This window comes from Astyanax mexicanus, chromosome 4 (assembly GCF_023375975.1).
Source record: "Astyanax mexicanus isolate ESR-SI-001 chromosome 4, AstMex3_surface, whole genome shotgun sequence".
Taxonomy (NCBI): domain Eukaryota; kingdom Metazoa; phylum Chordata; class Actinopteri; order Characiformes; family Acestrorhamphidae; genus Astyanax; species Astyanax mexicanus.
The window spans coordinates 49,723,636-49,746,606 of record NC_064411.1 but is presented as its reverse complement, the minus strand read 5'-3'; the positions used below and the strand labels follow the sequence as shown (position 1 = coordinate 49,746,606).

Genomic DNA, 22,971 nt, shown 5'->3' with positions numbered 1-22,971 from the left:
TCATCATCCATGATGGAGAGTAGTTTTTGCAGTGTCCTCCTTTTATATCACAAAACATTTGTATTTATTTAGACTAAAAAGTTTATATTTTGTATATAGTTTTCATTGTTTGGCCTCAAACATGTTATGATGAAACTAGCTCTCATCAGGTCCGCAAGTTAACAACATCCCAGACAAGAGCAACCTAAATACTTAGCAGAGTATGTAGAAAATGTTAGTCATTGTAGAGAATAAAGAAAAATGGAATAATTAAAGGAGAATTCCAGTGTAAAAAATGGACTTAGTGTGGACCGCCATCACTGTACTGATAATGACATAGACATATACATACATAGATTCCACATAGCGTAGCAGGAGACAGGCTATGTATATATATATATATATATATATATATATATATATATATATATATATATATGTCTATGTCATTATCAGTACAGTGATGGCGGCACTCGGAGCTGAAGCTAGTGTTATAGGATGTAAACAGTGGTTTTTAATAAGCTTCTTGTGCACTTTTTAAGTTATTAATGCCTCGTTTTAAATGTCAGGGCTCTCCCAATTCTACCAAGGAGGTGTGGAGCTACTTTCAGCTGGATAACGGTGGAAAAAGCTATTTATTGGGGGGAATTATGCCCCGTGTCACCCAGTCTAAAGGGTGTTTGGACAAACTGTTAAAATTTCTGGATCTCGGAACGCTGTGGGAGAACAGAGGTGTGCTGTTCATCAAAGGTAAGTACTTTTTATCATGTTTTACTACAACAAAAATCAAATTTTACACCAGAATTCTCCTTTAAATGAGAAGAGGTTTGAATGCCAGACTTTTGACTGAGATGCTGATGAGCCCTTAACTTTTCTACGTCACTGAATTCTCTCTACACATTTGAGACGCTCCCTTGACGACGAAGCGCGGATAAAAAGAGAGAGAGAGAAAGAGAGCGCTCGAGAGAAAGAGACAGCAACAGCTCCTCACACACACACACTTACACACACACACATTCATACTTAGACACTCCAGAACAGAGCGAGCAAGCGCGCGCGCGAGAGAGAGGAAGAGAGGGAGGACGGTGGGGGAGCGCAGTGCTGCCCCGTTATCCCGGCAGACCCCCTCAGAAGGGGAAAGGGGGATGACATTCTCCTCCGTCCACACGCGCGCGCGCGTCTGACGAGGACACACGAGCACACTAAGATAACACACGCACGCACGGACATATACACGCCAGGCTGCGTTGAAGAGCAGGAAGGTGATTGATTGGCATGTGGAACGGAGACGCGCGCTCGCTCGCCCGCGCGCGCACGATCTCCGCGTTTTTGGGCACAAACACGGGCGCCGCCGTCGCGTGACTTAATGGACAGAAAAAGAGGAGGAGGAGGAGGTGACGGGGAGCGCGCGAGAACACGCACACACGTATACACACGCATACATATACACACACGCATACACACACACTTACACAAACAGACAGGCAGATGAGGACGGTGCAGGAGGCGCGCGACAGACCTCGGTGAGTAAAGTTATTTGTTTTGTGTATTTACGCGCGTGCACGTGCGCACGCCCAAAGCCGCACAGGTGAGGGGGTTCAGGTGGTATATAGCAGGTGGGTTGAACGACCTGGTAGATGTTTGAGAGATGACATGTCAAACTATGCTGTGCATTCAGTCACATTACATGTAACAATGTAATTGTTCGCGAATATTATGTAATTACATTACAATTACACTATTAATTACTCAGTTATACTTACTTTGCAGTACCTATTAAGGTATTGCTGCACTGAAGAAGTTCATTAACTTTGGTGGTTGCCGGTACACAGTTACTCTATGGTTTGGGCGTATGTGAAAATGAATGGGAGTAATGAGGAATACTTAAGTACTAAATTGCTTTATCTCTATTTATCTATCTATCTGTCTGTCTGTCTGTCTGTCTGTCTGTCGTATGTGAAAATGAATGGGAGTAATGAGGAATACTTAAGTACTAAATTGCTTTATCTCTATCTATCTATCTATCTATCTATCTATCTATCTATCTATCTATCTATCTGTCTGTCTGTCTGTCTGTCTGTCTGTCTCTAAGCTGAGCTTATGAGAAGACCTATCTGCTCATGTTCTGCCGTTCACTCTAAGAACTTTCCACTGTTTTCTGTAATAACTACACTAATAACACAGTACTGTACTTTAACTTTCAGTACTTCAGTACTAAATATTACAATGAACTGCTAGTGCAATACTTAAGTACAAAATATGTTGAATACTCTAGTACTTTTACCTGTACTTAAGTGTGGAACTTAAAGGACACTTCTACTTCTACTCAACTCACTTTTTTGATTGAGCACTTAAATTACTTTTACTCAAGCCACCACGCTAACCTAGCAATAATGCAGTGCTCACAGCACCGCTACAAACAGAGCAGCAGTGGAACTATTTTAAATGGCGGAGTTTATATTGTTTGTAACCAAACAGATTGTATTTTCTCATCCTCTTTAACTCAAAATCTTTCAATAAACAGTGATAATGGAACTGTGGTATAACTAAGCAATTATACACTCGAGGTTCGTGCTATATTGTTTAATATTGGCACTGCTGTGCTGAACTATAGTACCTGTGGCTTCAGTCTACAAACGCAGCATAGCAGTGCCAATATTACACATTATAGCATGATCCTCTAATATATTATTGCTTAACCCTTTGAACTCTAGGCTGTTTTGCTGTGTTTTTTCTTCGTTTTTGTTTTCAGTTCCTCTTTCAGGTCTTATAACACAGTAATTATATCAGACAGAAACATGCCCTGATCTCTTTTACTCCAGAAGACATACGGCTGCTCAAAAATATAATCATTTAAAATGTAAAAGGAAGCAGAATTATTATCTTTTCCTGGAACTGATCATGTTTTGGTCAAAATTTTACCAAGCGCCTGTTTTTTTTTTTTTTACTTAATTTTTAAATGTATATACTCGCACCTAAGATATCTTTTCACAAATGCTTAGACTAGAGTGTTTATGAGTTGAAAGCATAGGAATATTGATGATTTGAGTTCATTACATGGATTATTAATTATTACTTTGACAAAATACATGGAGAAACAGCATCAGGCGGAGTTATTTCTCTTGATAATCAATAATCACACCTCTAGGATACATGTAGATACTAAAAACTTGACACTCAGAGCAGCCTATGCCTTTCAGTATTTTGAGGATCAGGACACACAAAGAAAACTATATACAAAAATTTAAAATTTTTAGTCTAAATAAATAAAAATGTTTAGTGCAAAATTACTACTTAGTAAAAATGTGCGAGTTAAATAAAAACCATATAAGTAAAAACTATAAGTAGTGCGCACACCATACCTAGCTTTAGTTTGAGTAAAGCAGGAGTTTCACACTTTTTCTGTCTGTGGACACTTTTGAGTTTATCATTTACTGATATTATTTGGTTTGAAACGTCATATAAATATGTTTGAAGCACTAAAGGTAAATAATATTGGTTAGGGAAGGAGATTTTTCACTTTCTTAGGTGTTTTTTTTTGTAGATTAGCTTTACTGCACTTGGATGTCATCACTATTTTTAGAGAAAGTAAGCTCCGCCCTTTCTAACCATATATGGATTATGTTTATGTGTGAAGGGATTCCTGAGTAATTAAGCTGAGAATACAAGGTGCGATTTTGGATGTATGGTTAAATGTGCCTCACAACTACACTTTCTTGTTTTACATATGACACTTCCATCAAATGTTTGGAAGACGTTGCATGGCTCTTTAAAATGATGTTTACACAACGTTAGCATAGTTAGCATAGTTAGATGTTGTCCTGACCTTGAATCACCTTGGTCACCTGGTTTTATGGCCTATATTTAACTAAATCTTGAAAGTTTAACAACATCTAACATCTAACCACATTAGTGTCCAGCTGATTTAACACCATTCTCCTTTTCCTGCTCCTCACTAAGCCCCGCCTCCTTATACGTTATCATCAACCCTGTAACATGCTTTCTTCAAGTGTTAATAATTAAAGTAATTAATAAAACTTATTTGTTTAAACTCCCATCTGACACTATGTACAACCAAGTGGGCGGAGTTTGGACGTGTGGGAGGAGCTTCAATACATAAACCATGAAATGGTTTCAGTGAATGTAAAAAAGTGTAACTAATCAGAGATGCTTTAACGCACCCGTACACACACACTCACATATGCACACATGCATACACTCACAAATAGACACACACACAGACACACACATACACACACCAGCAGCTGTGCGCGAATGTGCGTGAATGCAGCATGGCTGTCTCTCTGTGGCGTGTTTGTGAAAGCATGCACGGCGAAAGCCTCGACCCATATCTACACACCGTACAAAGGATGCTGTTTTTGAGTATGTGTGCATGTGTGTGTGTGTATGTGAGTGTGTGTATAAGAGAGAGAGAGTGTGTGTGTGTGTGTGTGTATGTGAGTGTGTGTATAAGAGATAGAGAGTGTGTGTGTGTGTATGTGAGGCGTGTGTTATCTGCCTCTCACCCCCGCTCTCTCGTCCATGCCATTATCAGCGAGAGCGCTTCTGACAGGCGCTTTACCGCGTTGCCCTGGGCAATGAGGAGCTTTAAACAGGCAACAGGAGAACCTCCAACTGGCAACAGGAGCATCACCAACAGCCAGAGAGAGAGAAAGAGAAAGAGAGAGAGAGAGAGATGCATGAATATATCAGCATCTACTTGCCTCTCTTCACACTCCCTTTATCTCCTCTCGCTCTGAATTTATGGGACAGGTTCGCTATTTATGAACTCAGTGTCTTATGTGATGACACTACTGGCAGCCTGCTGATCCTCCAGTCACTCATTTTACAGATCGCGCTCTTTTGAAGGCATGTTTGAGGAAATAAAACTCAGAGAAAAAGTCTCAGATCTGGCAGCTCTTACAAGTGCACAGCTTCAGGTGTCGCACCTAGAAAATAATACTATTTAAAAAGCATTTCAACAATCCGGTGGATGTAGGTCATGCAAGTCAGGGATTCTCAAACCTCTGCGTCAGGTAAACCCCTCCACTACAGCTGCAGATAATGCTTATGTTGGTGGTTGATTAATCTGCCAATTTTTTTTTCTGATGGTTCAATTATTTTGGTTTTTGAATAATATGCAGATTATTTTTCTGATTAATAAATTTGTGCGACTAATGATTATTCTGGTCGTTGACTGTTCTGTCAATTATTTTTTCGATAAGTCAATTGGTGCAACTAATAATTATTTTGGTAGTCGACTAATCGGTTGATAATTTTTCTGAATAATCAGTTACTGCAACTAATGGTTGTTTGGGTAGTTGAATTAATCAGTTAGTGCAGCTAATTATGTTGTAGTCGACTAATCGGCTGATTATTGTTAAAATTAGTCAATTAGTGCAGCTAATGATTATATTTAGTGGTCAACTAATCTGCCAATTATTTTTCTGATTAGACAATTAGTTCAAATAATGATTATTTTGGTATTTGAATAATATGCAGATTATTTTTCTGATTAGCCAATTGGTGTGACTAATGATTATTTTGGTATTTGAATAATATGTAGATTATTTTTCTGATTAGTCAATTAATGCAGCTAATTTAAAGGTCAACTAATCTGACGATTATTTTTACGGATTAATCAGTTAGTGCAGCTAATAATTATATTGGTAGTTGACTATTCTGCCAATCATTTTTCTGATTAGTCAGTTGGTTCAACTAATGATTATATTGGTATTTAAATGATATGCAGATTATTTGTCTGATTAGCCAATTAGTGCAAATAATGATTTTTTTTTGGTCGTTGACTAATCTGTAGATTATTTTTCACATTAGTCAATTAGTGCGACTAATGATTATTTTGGTAGTTGATGGATCTGCCAATCATTTTTCAGATTAATCAGTTGGGTCAACTAATGATTATTTTGGTAGTTGACTATTCTGCCAATCATTTTTCTGATTTATCAATTAGTGTGACTAATTATTATTGAATAATATGCTGATTATTTTTCTGATTAGTCAATTAGCTCAACTAATGATTATTTTTATATTATTTTTTGTTTGTTTTAAATGACAAATTGTTGCTATTTGTACTGGAATGCCCAGTTGGTCTGTGTTCTTTAAGCACTAGTGATATTCTTGATATGCTAAAAAAATGACAATTTCTATACAAAAAAAATGTATTTCGATATAATAAAGCTGCCCAGCTCTAATATGATGATGTGTATGATTACTGAATTGGCCTCATTTGACATTACATGTCCTGTGATGTCACTATATTGTAATAATAATCAAATAATGCTGAAAAGATATTATATATTCTATTAATCTGCCTGTTCAAATAGCAGTAGAGTTTAGCTGCTGCATAACACAATTTAGGCACAGTGTAAAAACACATAACTCCAACAACAAACACAACAAAGTAAGCTCTCAGGGTTTGATTAGCTATTAGAGCCAAATGGAAAGTTCTAGACTCTAAAAAGTTCTAGAGTATAATTAGCTGGAGAAGCTTGTAGGCTGGTTTCTCCTTACTGTGGACTTTATTTAACTATAAATACAGACATTTTCCTGTAGATGCTTATGCTTAATTAATACAAAACAACAAACTGATTATGGCGAATGGCCAGAGCACAGAGCATTAACACCGGAGTCCTGCTGGCACGCCAATAATGAATAAAACCAGCAAATTAGAATAAATACATTGTTTAGCATTCTGATTAGCTGGACAGCACAGCAGATTAGGAACGTTATGTGTTACATTACATAAGGCTTATATGAAGATTTGTGTAGATTTGCCTCTGGGCAGGTTTTTGCGTCGTTAGCCAGCATGTGTGTGTGGGTGTGTTTTCGATATTCGGTACATGTGGGAAGGGAAGCAGTGGCCAGACCCTTCGGATATGGACGGACACTTCCTGTCTGGTGCTAATGAATTTCCTGTTTATTGGCATTGGCAGACCTGCTTTGCCCATTTGGTCGCCATCAGTCTTAATTACTGACCCCGCCTTTAAATTCCTGTATAAACAGGAGAGTCTGGATTTGAACCCCTGCTGGGAATAGGAATAATGTGATATAATTCAATGTAATTGCTGTATTGCCAGGGTCTCTTATACAAAAAAAAACCCTCACCCAGATGGTTCTAGTAGACTAAAAAGCATGGATAAGACTTTTTATAAGATTTTTTTACTAAAAAGATACATTTTCTGTATAGTTCTGCTTAACCATATTGTTAAGACTCTAAATTAAGTGCCAGAATAGTGTTAAAAAATGATTCTTAACCAAATATTTCCTTGGATTGATGACTATTTTGAGACAAATGTTGGTGAAACAAAATGAGAGAGTGTGAAAAACCTTTAAAACCTTTTAAATTAGTTGCCAGAAAGTTCTCAAAAGGGTTATTTACCAAAAAGAACAATTAATTATGTGTTTTTGGTGACGATATCATTAAACATTTTACTGGATGGTCCTTGTTGACCCTGTTGTTAAGTTTCCAAATTGGCAAAAAGGGTTCTGTATCAAAAAATAACTTATTTTCTTTTTCACTGGATGGCTCTTATTTAACCATATTGCTATATCTGTAAATTAGGTGAAAGAATAGTGTCAAAAGAGCTTTTTGAATGGATGGTTACTTTGAGAAACTGGTGGAAAATTTGTGGAATAGAGTGTGAAGAATCGTAAAGTTCACTAAAGGTTCTCTACTAAATACAGGTATTTTGTATTTCCTCTTATTATGCATACAAACCAACCAATCACCATTCAAGATCCATTGGAAACAAATGGGTAAATATACACGGATCAGCCATCTATTATTGATATATTGAAGATAATCAGTATTTTTCATGTAATCTAGTCTGACATTGGCTGGAATATTCAAGACAGATTTGAGCATGTGTGACTCAACGCTGGAGGATTTATATAACATTTTTTTGATACTACAGTTAATGAGCTCCATGTATTCAACAGATTTTGTCCTTGGCTGTCCTTCAGTCATCAAAGCCTTTCACTGTACGAGATTCACTCAGAACAAAAGAGCACATATGTTCAGATTCACAAATCGTCACTTTTAGAACCTGAGATCTTGCAGTAGTCCTTATTTCTATTCATTTCAATTCTATTAAAGGTCACCTTCCGTCGTTTTTTCTTTCATTTTAATATGTCTAGTTGTGGTCTCTAGTATGAATGAATGACATGTGAGCCGTTTTTGTAAAAAAAAAGTGCTCAGGTGTCTCTGTATAGCTCTTTTTTAATGGACTGTTTTAGGGGTGTGTCCAAAATGACCGGATTCCAGCTTTGCTCATGAATATTCATACATGCAAACAGCATGCAAATATCTCTCCTCTGATTGGCTAGGAGCACTGCGACGCCCCTCCACCGCTCTGCCGCTCACTGCCTCCCACCTCCTAACTGATGAGCGGTGATGTTGCGTCGCTTCAGCTCCGCCTCTGGGAGTTTCTCGAGCCAAGGTGGGCTGGTCTGTGAGTTTCTGCCTACGTAGGCAGAAAGATAATTCAAAATTCACCCGTTTTTCGGAGGGGGGGAGGGGGGATTTCTTTGCTTAGCTCCTGCAGACAATGGGGGCTGCAGGTGTACACATTCAACTCGGAGAGACCTACTGTATTCCACAAAAAACAAGAAAAATCGGATTTTCGCGGAAGGTGACCTTTAAATTACAGTCTTTTGTAATTATACTGATACTGGATTGTATAGTACAAGAAAAACACTGTTAGGCAAGATCTTTGGTGCCAGAAATACACACCATGACTAATGTGGCACTTATTTAAATGTTTTTGACCTGTAAAATTGGCACTACCAGAGTTTTACATTGTATTAGGGTAGTTATAAACAGTGAACATATATTGCTTATAATGAGAAACAGGCACAGGTCATCAGTCTGGTGTCTAGAATGATGCCAGACTCTAATATTGGACAGAGGTTGTATTTATGTTTAAGATCCTTAGACTTGAACTTTTGCATGGTTTGCAATTATAATTTATTCAAGCTATTTGAGATTAGTAGGATCTAACAACTATAAAAAACTAAACTTCCAAAGTTCTCATTTGGAGAGATTAGCATATTTATTTATTTGGGCTCAGAAGGACCCAGTTAGTTCAAAAACTAAATCTTTCATTTCATTTTTCTACAGTTTTAAACAAGAAACTCAATGAGAATTTTTACCTGGGCCATGTTTCTGTCTGGACTGGCTGTAGAAACTTTTGACTTTAAAAAATCGAGTGTAATGTTGTCATGTAACCACTAGATGATATGGGCAGTTTTAAATGATAATTGTCTTGATGTCAAAACCCACTTCAAACCCAAAATACATTGAATTTTGGTTGGAAATCAAAGTCGCATATCCGCCAAAAACAATGTTGGGTTGACATCAAGCTTCTAGAAGAAGTTGAAAATCATGTTATGTGCATTATTGTGTCAAATATTACAAATTATTCATGAGATTTTTATTAATGTGTGAGTAGAAATTACTGCCCAGTAGTGTTTAAAGATGGCTGAAGGACTATATTATTGTCAACCCTCTTCAATTCACAGCTCTATCAGTAAGCTGATTGGCTCTTTCTGTTGAAGAGAGAGGACTTCATCTGTAAACAGATGCCATATTGAGCATTAGGAGAACTTCCTTTCATATTTCGACAAGTGACCTGTCATCTTACTCATTAAACATTGCTGCCTTGCAGACTGCTTTGCAAAAATGGCTGCCTACTGAAAAGGCTTGCTTATAAGAACTTTGGCTTTCTCAACACTGGTGCATTCAGGTTTCCCCAGTTCCAATCACTGTGAGGAACTACATGTAATATAGAGCTTAAATCAGGCCCAAGAAAATAAACTTTCATTATGAGCCCAAGCCTGATTTAAACCCAACATTTTTTTTAGTAAGTAGAGTGTTAAAACTGGGCTTTTAAAAGCATTTTCAGACTGTTTAAATGAGTGAAATCTGTTTGGAATGATGTTTATTAACATTGCAACACTGAAGAAGGATAGATCTATTATTTAAGAAAAATCTGTAAATTAGGCTACCATCGGTAAAATCAGTAAAAATAAAGTAAAATAAGTCTATCAATGCACTGCACAATGATTAAATCGAAATAGACCAACAGCAATAACGTAATTTACAATGACTTTCATCTCTCTTATATAATTAACAATGTTTAAGAAAATATATTTTTTTATATTAATTTTTTAAATATTAAACATACAGCCTAAGTGCGAAAACACAAAAACAGCAATTCACTGGGCCAGCTTGTGCGTGGCGAAGCCCTGGTGTGGGGGCCACACTCAGTCATTCACTGGGCCGGTGTGCCATAATCCAGTATATGTGGTTTAATCTTGTCTATATTGTGTTCATAGTAAAGAACGTTGTATTTCCATTAAGTCCCAAGTGTTGCTCACTTACTTTAGAGGGATCTGGGTTTAAGTGACTTGCCTGAAGGCAGCAGAACAGCCGTGTTCTCCACCAGAAGAAAATCTTCTGCCCCGTGACGATAATACAATTCATTATTATTCCACTCAACCCCACCGTAATATATATTAGACTATATGATATCAAGAAATGAGTAATTCTATCCATTTCAAAGGATGTCACGTATATTACTTATTATCTCCTGACTGAACAGAAGCTGAGGGAGAATTACAGTCTGAGTGATAGAGCCACAGAAAGCTCCTTAGTAGCAAGAAAATCAATTTTCTTTTTTATCGTTGTAGCATTAGGCTGGAAAAGCTAATTGGAAGGAGGGCAGTTACGGGTAAAGAGAGCAGCGATGGGTAAATAGCTACGATCGGATTTATTTTTGATTTATTTGTTTCTTGCCCACTGAGCACTAACTGAGGAAGGTGCCAATACTGTCACTGGCTCGACTGATATTGATGACAGTTCTGTCTAAAGTAAAGGTTCTGTCAAAGCAGTTGACCTTTGTTATAAAGCAGTAGGAGTATTTGGCAAAATACCTCAATGTACACAGTTTGGTTAATACCTCAAATCTACCATTTAACAAAATTAGTCAACAACCAGCTTTAATATCCTTGATTTCAGACTATACTATGAGCAAAAACTATAAATGAGCAGGTTTCCCAACACTTTTGTTCATTCCATTTAGTGTTTATGTAGTTAAAAAAATATTTTTTTAATAGAATTTCTCATTTATTTTTCGGTATTAAAAATTGGGTTGCAAAGCTAAAAATAGCTAAAAAGCTAAAAAAAAAAAAACTTAGCTATTATTAGCTAGTGAAATGATCTAATTTCAAGGCAAAAACCTTTTTTTAAGCATTTTTGTCTTACTAAGCAGTGTAAGATTAGTTTTAAATAATGATTTTAATCAGTCTAACTTTGAAAGTAAAAAAAAGTTATGTCGTTTAAAGACCATACTGTTGCTTATATTAAAAAATCTTACTAAGAGAAATTAGCTTACCCCATTGGCAGATTGTTTTCAATATTTGGTGGAATAACCCTGGTTTTTAATCACAGTTTTCATGCATCTTGGCATCATGTTCTCCTCCACCAGTCTTACACACTGCTTTTGGATTACTTAATGCTTTACACTCCTGGTGCAAAAATTCAAGCAGTTCAGTTTGGTTTGATGGCTTGTGATCATCCATCTTCCTCTTGATTATATTCCAGAGCTTTTCAATTTGGTAAAATCTAAGAAACTGATCATTTTTAAGTTGTCTCTTATCTTTTTTTTGAAATAGGGCTCAAATGATCTGAATGTTTGACTCCAACTATAAGGAACACAGCATTAAGAGGAAGCAATGTTAGAGCCATCTCCCTCCACAAAGCTGTTTAAACCCCATCAGCTTTAGAGAATTAATGCTAGGCAGTAAAAGCTCTGTCTTGTCTTCATTTTGCCTCAATTTGTAAACCATTAGCACAGGCTGTCTTCCAGAGGCACCTGTAATGAAGCTAATTCGTTAGCACATGCCCTGAATCTTTACGCAGCTTCGCCCAACACTGTCTGATTGTTCGTTTGAAGTATGAGAGTATTGGCACGGCGCATGCCAGGCACGCTTCAAGGTCAAGCCTTCATCCTTTAACCCCCTTCTCGTTTTGAAGCAGCTATATGGCCTGTATTCAAGCCCGCCCCCATCCCCCACCCTCAATCTTCCCGTTTTCCCATTCCCACTGCTGGGATAACTGATATGAGACTCTGCAGGAAGGCAGACAGATTTGCACTGACTGTTGTGTCTTATAGCATGTAGCATTAGCAGTAGCATTAGCATGTAGCTGACTCTGTATTTATTTAATGCGATTATAATCCTTACAAAGACTTTTAAGTGCAATTCCAAAGCTCATATTTTGTCACAGCATGAATCTATTAAATTCATTTCCTACAATTATGAATTAATAACATATATCTGTAGGAGCTTTTGTACAGTAGTGGAATATGGTTCAGAATTCTGGTAGCTCCTATTAAAAAATACCAATAATAAAAAAAAAATATTATACACACAGAAAAATCAGTAACTAAAATTATTTGTCCAAAAATGCCAAATAATAATAAAAAAAACTTTTGTTTTTTGGATGAATAAAAGAAAAGACTGAATAATTATACAGAAGAATAAGTATTTTTTTTTAAGTCATACAATGCTTTGTTGCTGTGTTTGCTTGGATGTTAAAAATGTATGTAATTTTTGTATTTGCTTTTTGTTTTTGTATATTTATTTATTTGTTTGTTATACTTTTTTGTTCTTTTGTAATTGTTTTTAAAGTATTTGCAGTATATGTACTTTTTTGTAATTTAGGATTTTATTGGTTTTAAAGTTAAATTCGTACAGGAAAAGAACACATTAATCATTTTTAACAAAGTATACAGCTTTGAAAAAATACAAACCACTTATAAATGATGAGTTTCTTTGATTTTACCAAATTGAAAATCTCTGGAATATAATCAAGAGGAAGATGGATGATCACAAGCCATCAAACCACCAAACTGAACTGCTTGAATTTTTGCTCCAGGAGTAAAGACATAAAGTTATCCAAAAGCAGTGTGTAAGACTGGTGGAGGAGAACATGATGCCAAGATGCATGAAAACTGTGATTAAAAAACAGGTTTATTCCACCAAATATTGATTTCTGAACTCTTAAAACTTTATGATTTTTTTTTCTTTGCATTATTTGAGGTCTGAAAGTTCTGCATCTTTTTTGTTTGTTTTAGCTATTTCTCATTTTCTGCAAATAAATGCTCTAAATGACAATATTTTTATTTGGAATTTGGGAGAAATGCTGTCTGTAGTTTATAGAATAAAACAACAATGTTCAGTTTACTCAAACATATACCTATAAATAGCAAAATCAGAGAAATTGAACAAGCATAGAATTGAATGGAATATTGACGCAAATTAATTCTTAGATTTTATTTTCTTTGAAAAATAATGAAAAAAACGCACTGAATTTAAGGTACTGTATTGGTACTGTAACTTCCCTATTAACAAAGCATCCTAATTATTGATTAGCTAATGATGGTGGCAGCCTGATGGTGGAAGACCGTGGGTTAACTGGTCGTCTATCAGTTGACTCCCTTCTTGTCCTGCTTCTTTAGTTTTGAGGGTTTTTTAAAGTTTCTGGGAGGATGAATGACCCAAAGTCTACTGTACTTGTCGGCCGCATTAATATTAATAATACATTCTGATTAATCATTAGTCAGTGATGGTGCCAGCTGGACGATGGAAGGCCGTGGATCAATGCGGGGGAAATTACAGGAGCCGTGGACGTGATATGAGTTGAATCCCGGGTTTATGTCTGCAAGATTTATTCAATTGATTAAATTTTTAATACCTTCTCCAAAATAGCTCCAGCAGTTTGAGCTCCATGACTCTGCTCTGGCTTCCTGCTGAACGCTAGCAATCACGCAGCTCTCAGCCGGGTTATGTGCGGGCAGATTTAGCATTTAGCCGTATTGCTGCTTTTATTCCAAACGTGAATTTCCTTTAGTTATTCAGTTACACTTAAGGAAATGGATGAAGACCAGTGTTAGTTTCATAAAGAACCATGCTTGCAATATATAACAATGAGATACAGGGCTTGGACAATGAAACTGAAACACCTGTCATTTTAGTGGGGGAGGTTTCATGGCTAAATTGGAGCAGCCTGTTGACCAATCTTCATTAACTGCACATTATTGCACCAGCAAGAGCAGAGCGTGAAGGTTCAATTAGCAGGGTAAGAGCACAGTTTTACTCAAAATATTGCAATGCACACAACTCTATGGGTGACATACCAGAGTTCAAAAGAGGACAAATTGTTGGTGCACGTCTTGCTGGAACATCTGTGACCAAGACAGCAAGTCTTTGTGATGCATCAAGAGCCACGGTATCCATGGTAATGTCAGCATTAACCACCAAGAAGGACCAACCACATCCAACAGGATTAACTGTGGATGCTGTAAGAGGAAGCTGTCTGAAAGGGATGTTCGGGTGTTAACCCGGATTGTATCCAAAAAACATAAAACCACGGCTGATCAAATCACGGCAGAATTCAATGTGCACCTCAACTCTCCTGTTTCCACCAGAACTGTCCGTCACCACAATAAATTATTGTGCTCTAAAACCAGGTGTTTCAGTTTCATTGTCCAACTCCTGTAGGTACTAAACATATATGAATATATGGGTTTAGTTGCAAAATGTAATTTTCTTATACATCATCATAGAGTTCCAAAAACAGGTTCTTTACACCAGCTTCTCCTGTTGCTTGGTGCAGCTTTACAGCTTTATACGCTCTTGGCATTCTCTCAAGAAGCTTCCTAAGGAGCATCCTGGGACGCTTTTCCAACAGGCTCGGAGAACTCACACATATGCTGACAATTTGTAGGCTGGTGAAAACGACTGGTTGGGGGCATGTTAGTGACAAAAAGTGCTCAATTCCTACATTAATGTCAGTTTCACTATTTATATCTGTCCTTTTTTACATTTACATAGATTAATTGCCAAATAAATAGTTGTTAAATAGTTCAATCAATAAGGCAGTGTCGGGTTGCAGTGTTATCAGAAGTAGTGTTTCATAAATGTACAACACAACATGCCAGACGTCACACCAGTGTCCTGCGATGATCCATCCCATGCAGCTTAAATATTTTTATCCAGTTCCTGCAGATTGTGCGGTCAGGTTGGAGTGTTGATAGCACGTCTTGTGTTAGCATGTCTGCTGATGTGACTGGCCATGCCGTAGTATCTGTCTCTTAGAGGTGTGCGATACTGGGAATTTCGGTATCGATCCAATACCAAGTAAATGCAGGGCCAGTATTGTCGATATCGATACCGATACTTTTTTAACATTTTAAGCTTCGTAGATCCAAAGGATCCAAAAGTTCACCAAACATTGTACCTAACAACAAAATACTTTATCACAATCAATATTTTTGTTTAGATACAATGGAACAGTAAAAAAAACAAAGTTTGCCTTAACATTAGGAAAATATATTTTTGAGATAGAAAAGGAGCAGCCACAATAAAAAAATAAAATAAAAAATCTCCCCTCACTAGACATGTTTTCTAGTTCTTTCTTTCTTTCTTTCTTTTTTCAAATAGAATTGTTCTTAGGAAAAACAATAAAAAATAAGAAATGTTCTTTCTTTCAATATACAGAGTGTAAAAAAAAATAAAAAATACTCAGGTGGTGTCTCTCTCCATACCTGTTGGCTGTTTTGATGGCTCCGCTGAGCCGCATGACTCGAGAAAAGAAAAGCTTGATTATCTATCTTTTTACACGAGTACTGCTCAATACCAATCCCAGTGTTGGTATCAATATTATCAATATTTGGATCGATCCGCCCACCTCTACTCTGGAGCTGGCAGCAGTATGTGGACAAACATTGTCCTGTTGAAATAGACCAAAGGTGATCTGGTATAGTACGATATTGCACCCCACCCCATGGCGCCATGCCTTCTGCCCGTGTGATTACCATGGTGCATCCACAAATGGATTCGTTGGTTGTCTCCACCAACCAATTTTTGATAATCTGATATGACTTCCCACCAAGTTTCATTTCTGTTGGTTAATTCCTTCTTGGTGCAACTACGAAGCACAAACACACACACACACACACACACACACACACACACAAGTAAGAGTAATCAATGAGCCTCTGTGTTGCTTAAGGGCCAGAAACGTTCCTCAGCTTTTAATTGGCCGGCTGCAGTAATTGATTGGTCTTCTTAAGCTTTAATTAGTTGCTAATAGGAAGGTTACAGTGACAGCAACTTAGCTCTCATTGTACAGAACCACTACAGCGCACACACACATACACACACATACTTGTTTTTATACAGTAAGAAAGACACTGAGACACAAAAAAGGGCAAAATCAGCTCCAGTGATCATAAAAGAGAACAGTTTCTCTGTATACTTTATTATTATCATCCTTTTTTTACCCTGTTCTTCAGTACTCAGGACCACACAGAAGAGAATAGTCCACCAATCAGAAATCTGCAGGAGTCCCATGGCCAGAGTCCCAAGGCCTGTAGATACAAAACTGGATTTCTGATATGTAAAACAGAATTCCATGAAATCCTGCAGCAACAGAACTTTAACTTTATATATTTTTTGTACATCTACAAGGTGAAGCAGCTGTAGGTTGGAGTGTCTAATAGATGGTGAGTGATTAAACACAGTGTTTAAAAACTCCAGCAGCACTGATCCACTCACTGTACCACCAGCACATCACACACTACTGACACCTCATACACCATCAAAGACCCACCACCCAAATAATATTTGTTCAGTGCTCTCTGGGAGACTTTTCCCCCGGCTATCCAAATCTTACACACCCCATTCAGCCAATCAGGGACATCTGTAGGCAGTAATTAGTTGGATCAGGTTGGGTGGATTAGGGCTGCTTCCAATGTCTGAGTGACAATTTTTTTTCCCATTCAGACTATGAAGGAACACATAAGAAATCATGAAGTAACTTAAACGTGTTAAACAAACCAAAATACTCTGCGGCGAAGCATTCAGGTGCTCTTATCTGGGGAGCTGTCATTTCTAAAGCTGGTAACTCTGATGAAATTACCCTGTACAACAGAGGGAACTCTTGCTCTTCCTTTCCTGGGGCAGTTCTGATGAGTGCCAGTTTCATCTTAACGTTTTTGTTTGTCTTTGCGTTGACTGCCTTTGAGGATGCTTTCAAAGTTCTTCAAATGTTTCATATTGACTGAGCTTCATTTCTATTTCATTTCTAGTATTTTTGGTTTCTTTACTAAGTTGATTAGTTCTGGCCATAATATGGATTAGAATAGACATTACTCAAATAGAGCTATTCACTGTATACCTGTAACTCTACCTCTTCACTACTTTACTTTAACTGATGCTCTCAAACACATTAAGAGACAAGAAATTCAAGTAATTAACTCTTGACGAGTTCAGCACTGCTGTTAACCGAAAGCCTGAAATTCCAGGTGAGTGAAAAAAACGACAAGATGTGCAAAGCTGTCATCTATGCTAGAGGTGATACTTTGAAGAATCTAAAATATAAAAAAATAAATTCTGGTTTGTTGAACAATTTTACTTCATAGTTTGGATGAGGTTAGTATTAATCTACAATTTAGAACATTGTAAAATAAGGAAAAAACACTGAGTTTGAGGTGTGTCCATACTTTTGACTGGTACTGTATGTGTGTGTTTGTGTGTAGTAGTGTCTGCTTTTTTATCCAGGCCAGACACAGAGTGTGTGTGTGTGTGTGTCTGTGTGAAGGACTTATAGTAGCAGCAGTGTCTCTATACATGAACAGAACATTCTGTTTCCACAAAACGTATAGATTTTCTCTTCTTCTCCGCAGTGTTTGCTGTCACTCTCTCTCTTCCTCACTCTCTCTATTTATGGCATTCCGTTTTTTTTTCCTCGTCTCTCTCTCTCTCTCTCTCTCTCTCTCTCTCTGTCACATGTGGTATAATACACACATGGCACGGCGGCGCAGCGGGTGGGGAGGGGGGAGTGAGTGTGGTGTAGTGTATGAGAGCTGGCGTGGTCTCGGGTGGATCTCCAGATGTTTCTGTTTCAGTTTCTGCAGCAGCAGCAGCTCTCTGGCAGGCTGGATGAAGCTGGAATTGAATGAGGAAGACCTGCAGAGATGAGGCTGGAATTCTGATATTTAGAACTGAATTTCACAAAAGCCTGCAGAGATAGAACAGTGTGAGGTGTGAAGTGCTGGAAGCCTGAACAAGAGCAACCTGGTGGTCAATCTTCATTAATTGCACATTGCACCAATAAGAGCAGAGTGTGAAGGTTCAATTAGCAGGGTAAGAGCATAGTTTGCAAAAAAATATTTCAATGCACACAACATTATGGGTGACATACCAGAGTTCAAAAGAGGACAAATTGTTGGTGCACGTCTTGCTGGCGCATCTGTGACCAAGACAGCAAGTCTTTGTGATGCATCAAGAGCCACGGTATCCAGGGTAATGTCAGTGAGATACCACCAAGAAGGATCAACCACATCCAACAGGATCAACTGTGGACGCTGTAAGAGGAAGCTGTCTGAAAGGGATGTTCGGGTGTTAACCCGGATTGTATCCAAAAAACATAAAACCACGGCTGATCAAATCACGGCAGAATTCAATGTGCACTTCAACTCTCCTGTTTCCACCAGAACTGTCCGTCGAGACAATAAATTATTGTGTGTTTCAGTTTTATTGTCCAACCCCTGTATATGGATGTATTTAAACTAAGGGCTGCAGCGGCAATCAATTTCATGGTCTACCACAGTATAAATATGCATGGTCATTATCATCAAATTCTGGACATTTGCTTAATACCAGTATTGATCAAAACAAAAATAAAATAAGCAGTGCGGGATTACTTTCGACACTGCCTAAATGAAGAACACAGGGTTCATCAACACTGTCATCAACTATCAGCAAGTAATCCAGCTCAGAAAAAAAGCAGTTGCCAGGCAGGCAATTTAGCAGGCCAGCTAACACACTCCAACACTGTTGGGATAGCACCATGCTGTGTCTGTTTGCATCGGGCCCCTAACCCAGCTAAGCCTGGCTGTTAGCATCAAGGCTAATCTGCTGTTCTAACTTGGTCATGAGCTTCATAACGCACGTGAAGAATAACCAACAGAAGTGATGCACCAATCTCTATCATATCCAAATCATAACAATACATTAGTTATTCAGTTTAGTATTTAAATCTGTATTTTTACATTATGATTTTACATTATTAATTAAAGTAAATGTTGCTTGTTTGCTAAAACACAAGCAGTTTCTCAGTATCTACGTTTTTTTTTTTAATGATTTAAAGCCAGGAGATCGAACCCAGGCAATGAACTACCCTTGCCCTGGGTAGTAAATTGGGACACAGCCCTTATAAGGAGACGGAAATAAAAGTCACACCAAGCGCGACAGAGAGACAGGGGAGGCATGTAAACAAAAGCTCTCCAGAGAAGCATTTTATTTATTTATTTATTTTCATTATCGTTCATTATAGTTAAAACAACCTTATGGGACTCTTATTGCCAAACCCTGCTTTAGTGAATAAATAAAGCCTCATTCATTGTGTTTGTGAATAGGCTTGATGATCTGTTAACTGAATTTGCAACTGTAACTGAATTTGAAACCTCTAGGAGGCGCAATAGCTAGGTTTAGCAAAGCAACTAAACAATCAGGTGTCTATTATCAGCATAAAATAGTGAATGTTGGAAAAAATTGCTTGTCTTTACATAATTTTACAATTCGAATCCTGTTCATGTAGCTTGCCATCAGCTGCCGGAGCCCTGAGAGAGAGCACAATTGGCCTTGCTCTCTCTTTGGGTGGGTAGATGGTGCTCTCTTTCCCCTCATCACTCCAAAGGGTGATGTGGATCAGCACAAGGCTGCGTCTGTGAGCTGATGTATCAGAACCGAGTCGCTGCGCTTTCCTTACTCTGCAATGCTACAGCATCAGCAGCAGTTCAAAAAGAGGTGGAGTCTGACTACACATGAATCAGAGGAGGCATGAGCTAGTCTTCACCCTCCTGGTATTGGGGGGCATCACTAGTGATAGGGGGAGTCCTAATGAGTGGGATGGGTAATTGACTGTTGATAATGATGGATAATTCTACAAGGAGAATGTGGTGAAAATGTTCATAGATACTCAGCAGTGCTATTATTCATTCTACTGTTAGAAAACACAACGTATATAGAGTGAGAGAAGATAGTGAGAGAAGAGAGAATGAATAAGGGAATGACAGAATAGAGAAAATTAGACAGAAAGATAGCAAAGCGAGAAAGAAAGGGAAGTGGAACAGAGAGAGAGAGAGAGAGAGAGAGAGAAAGAGAGAGACCCAGCTGGACCTTGTTCATTCTGTTGTAAGGGAACAGATCCCTGGGTATTAGTTCTGCATCACTGTCCACATCTTTCTCTCTGTTACACACACACACACACACACACACACACGGACAGGTGCATGCCCTGTCTTTCAGACCACACATTTGGACTACATGATTCAGTGTCACACTACTGTGGTACTGTGGTATTGGCTAAAATACTAATATCAAGTGTAGCAGTATCACAAGTATTGATACTAATGATACTAACACTTTGGCCAAAAAGTACTTATATTTGTCTGAATTTAAATTATTATTGAAATACTTTAAAACTGGGCACATCTAAATAATAGTATTAATTAATAGTATCTAGAATTTTTAAGCTAAAAAATGCAATCACTTTGCAATGATGAGAAATATTGGTTAATAGTCATTTTATAATTGCACATTACATGTACATATTATTTGTCTGTTATTCACGTGAGTCCAGTTGAGTTTTTGTCATTGCCGTGCTGGCTAACTAGGTAAGTGCCTCAGCTGCTACAGCTATCATCCGAATAAAATAAGCATGTGTGATTTTATTCACTTTTTCACAATACTAATTCAGTTTTTTCAAGCTGTATACAGTATAAGTGCAACATATTTGTTTTTTGTTGATTTGTTTATGATGCTATAGTATTAAAAAAGCATTGAGCTTTTAATGCATCGTGCAACTCTACTCTCTCACATCACACTTTTTCAGATTTCTTATGCAATGCATTTTTATGCATTTTTAACAGCCAATTGTTTGTCACAAATGTTTTCCACGCTTCAGGCCTAATGGAGTCCTTTTTATTCTTCCCAAATTGCATTTTTTCCATACAGATTATTGTTTTGCAAACATATTTGTCTTTATTTCTAAAATAGATTTCTGTGACATCTGTCTTCTCCTTATGCATCACACACTCTAAGAAAAGTAAGTACAGATTTGTACTTAAAAGAGTACAAAGCTTGTCGCTGGGGCTGTACCTTATATTGAGGTACGAACAAGTACCTTTCAGTGAAAGTCCTTTTTTGTACCCATGTTTTTTGTTCCAGTGAAGATTATAAAGATTATAAACATCATCATCAACTAAATATGGCTCAAAAACTTGATGATCCGAAATTGTCTGGCTTTCAAACAAAAATGTGCAATAATAATATATATTGTTTATTAGTGCAGTGATACAGAATACTGAATGTACCCTTTGTCTGGTTAAATGGTACAAATTTGTACTTATTGCTGTTAGAAATGACTTTGTACTTCAGAGGGAACAAATCTGACCCTGTAAAGACCAGTATTGTACCTTTGAGGGTACAATTATGAAGAGTGTACCTTTGAGTACAAAAAAGTACTCATATCGTACCTCGGTTTTTTAGACTGCACAAATCATAGAGGTGCACTTTAGTGGTATTTCATACTATATCATGGAATGTTTTAATTAATAACAAAGATTGCATGTCATGATAAAAGCGGTATTGTGCCTTGAAATCAGTCTATTTTGTGTTAAAGCTTTTGTGGTAAAGCTTTAAGGATGTTTTTTTTTTAAATGTTGGCATAGCAGTTTATATACATGCATTAAATATTCAGCTGTTTAAAATGTAAAACTGTTTTGTATTGTGGTAGATGTTTTGTTACTTTACATTATATATTACATTGTTATTACTCTGGTACAAAAACATGGTCTTGTTAAGTTAATTTTCTTAACAAAATGGACACTTTAAAAGGCAGTTAAAATATAAGTATATTGTGTTAATTTTGTCTGAAGCTCCTCCCCTTTCCAAGTTAAACATCCTATAAATACCTTACAGCTTACATAAAAACCCTCCAACACCCTTATTGTCCTGTTATTTAACCCTATTATCTCTGTCCTCCTGACTGTACTTATAGGAAAGGAGAGGGACATGCTTTCTATGACAAGCTGAAGCTTCCCGACCTTTAACACAAATTACTTTCAAAATTCTTTCTCCTCTCATTTTCTCTTCCCAAATTGCTATAAGCTGACTACATGTTTCAATCTTGCTAATACAATATTTTGTAGTGTTTTTCAAATTATCTAAAATATCATCATGTCAAATTTAATTATAAAAATATTGTGATTTTATATGAAGGCCGTATCGGCCACCCCTAACGGCCACACACACACAAACCCCTTCAAACTCCAGACTAAACACACCTTCACACACACACACACACACTCCATAACAATCAGACAGCACTGTTAAAACACACACACACATAAAGCAAAGTGTTGTAAACCCTTCCACCATCCTGGAATGGTTAAAAGCACCTTATGACAGATGATAGGAGAGAGACGCTGGGAATTAGCTGTTGCTAAATGGGGAGAACTATTAAATAAATATGCTAATGCGTAATAAAAATAAAAACCTGCTGCCAATATGGTGCCCTTAGCACTGGGCTGTAAAGTCCTTGGCAGAGCCTTGAACCCACAGTGACTCTGTAGCACTGCTTTCAGACTGCGTGCTCCTGCTCTTTCCCCTGTTAACCTCTGTCTGAGCCCTGAGCCTTCATACAGGAGACAAGGGGGGGAGGGGAGGTGAAGAGAGGGAGGAGCATGGAGGAGGAGAGGTAACAGGGGATGAAATGAGAGAGAGAGAAAGAGAGAAAGAGAGTTGAGTGAGAAATTACAGCTCGGGTTTTAAAATAGCACGGATGGTTCTGAGAACGAATTTCACCATCGTTCGTGCCTCAGCGAGGAAATGCTGAATTAT

The 22,971-nt window shown here is 37.5% G+C and overlaps 1 protein-coding gene across 1 annotated transcript in view; it reads left to right on the top strand.

The window, feature by feature from the left end:
* The first annotated feature begins 965 nt into the window (after window positions 1-965).
* Window positions 966-22,971, top strand: part of LOC103029869 (leucine-rich repeat and immunoglobulin-like domain-containing nogo receptor-interacting protein 3) — an 85,507-nt gene continuing 63,501 nt past the window's right edge. The window contains exon 1 of the mRNA XM_022678867.2: window positions 966-1,502. The gene's annotated coding sequence lies outside the window, so the exon portion shown is untranslated. The remainder of the gene's footprint in view (window positions 1,503-22,971) is intronic.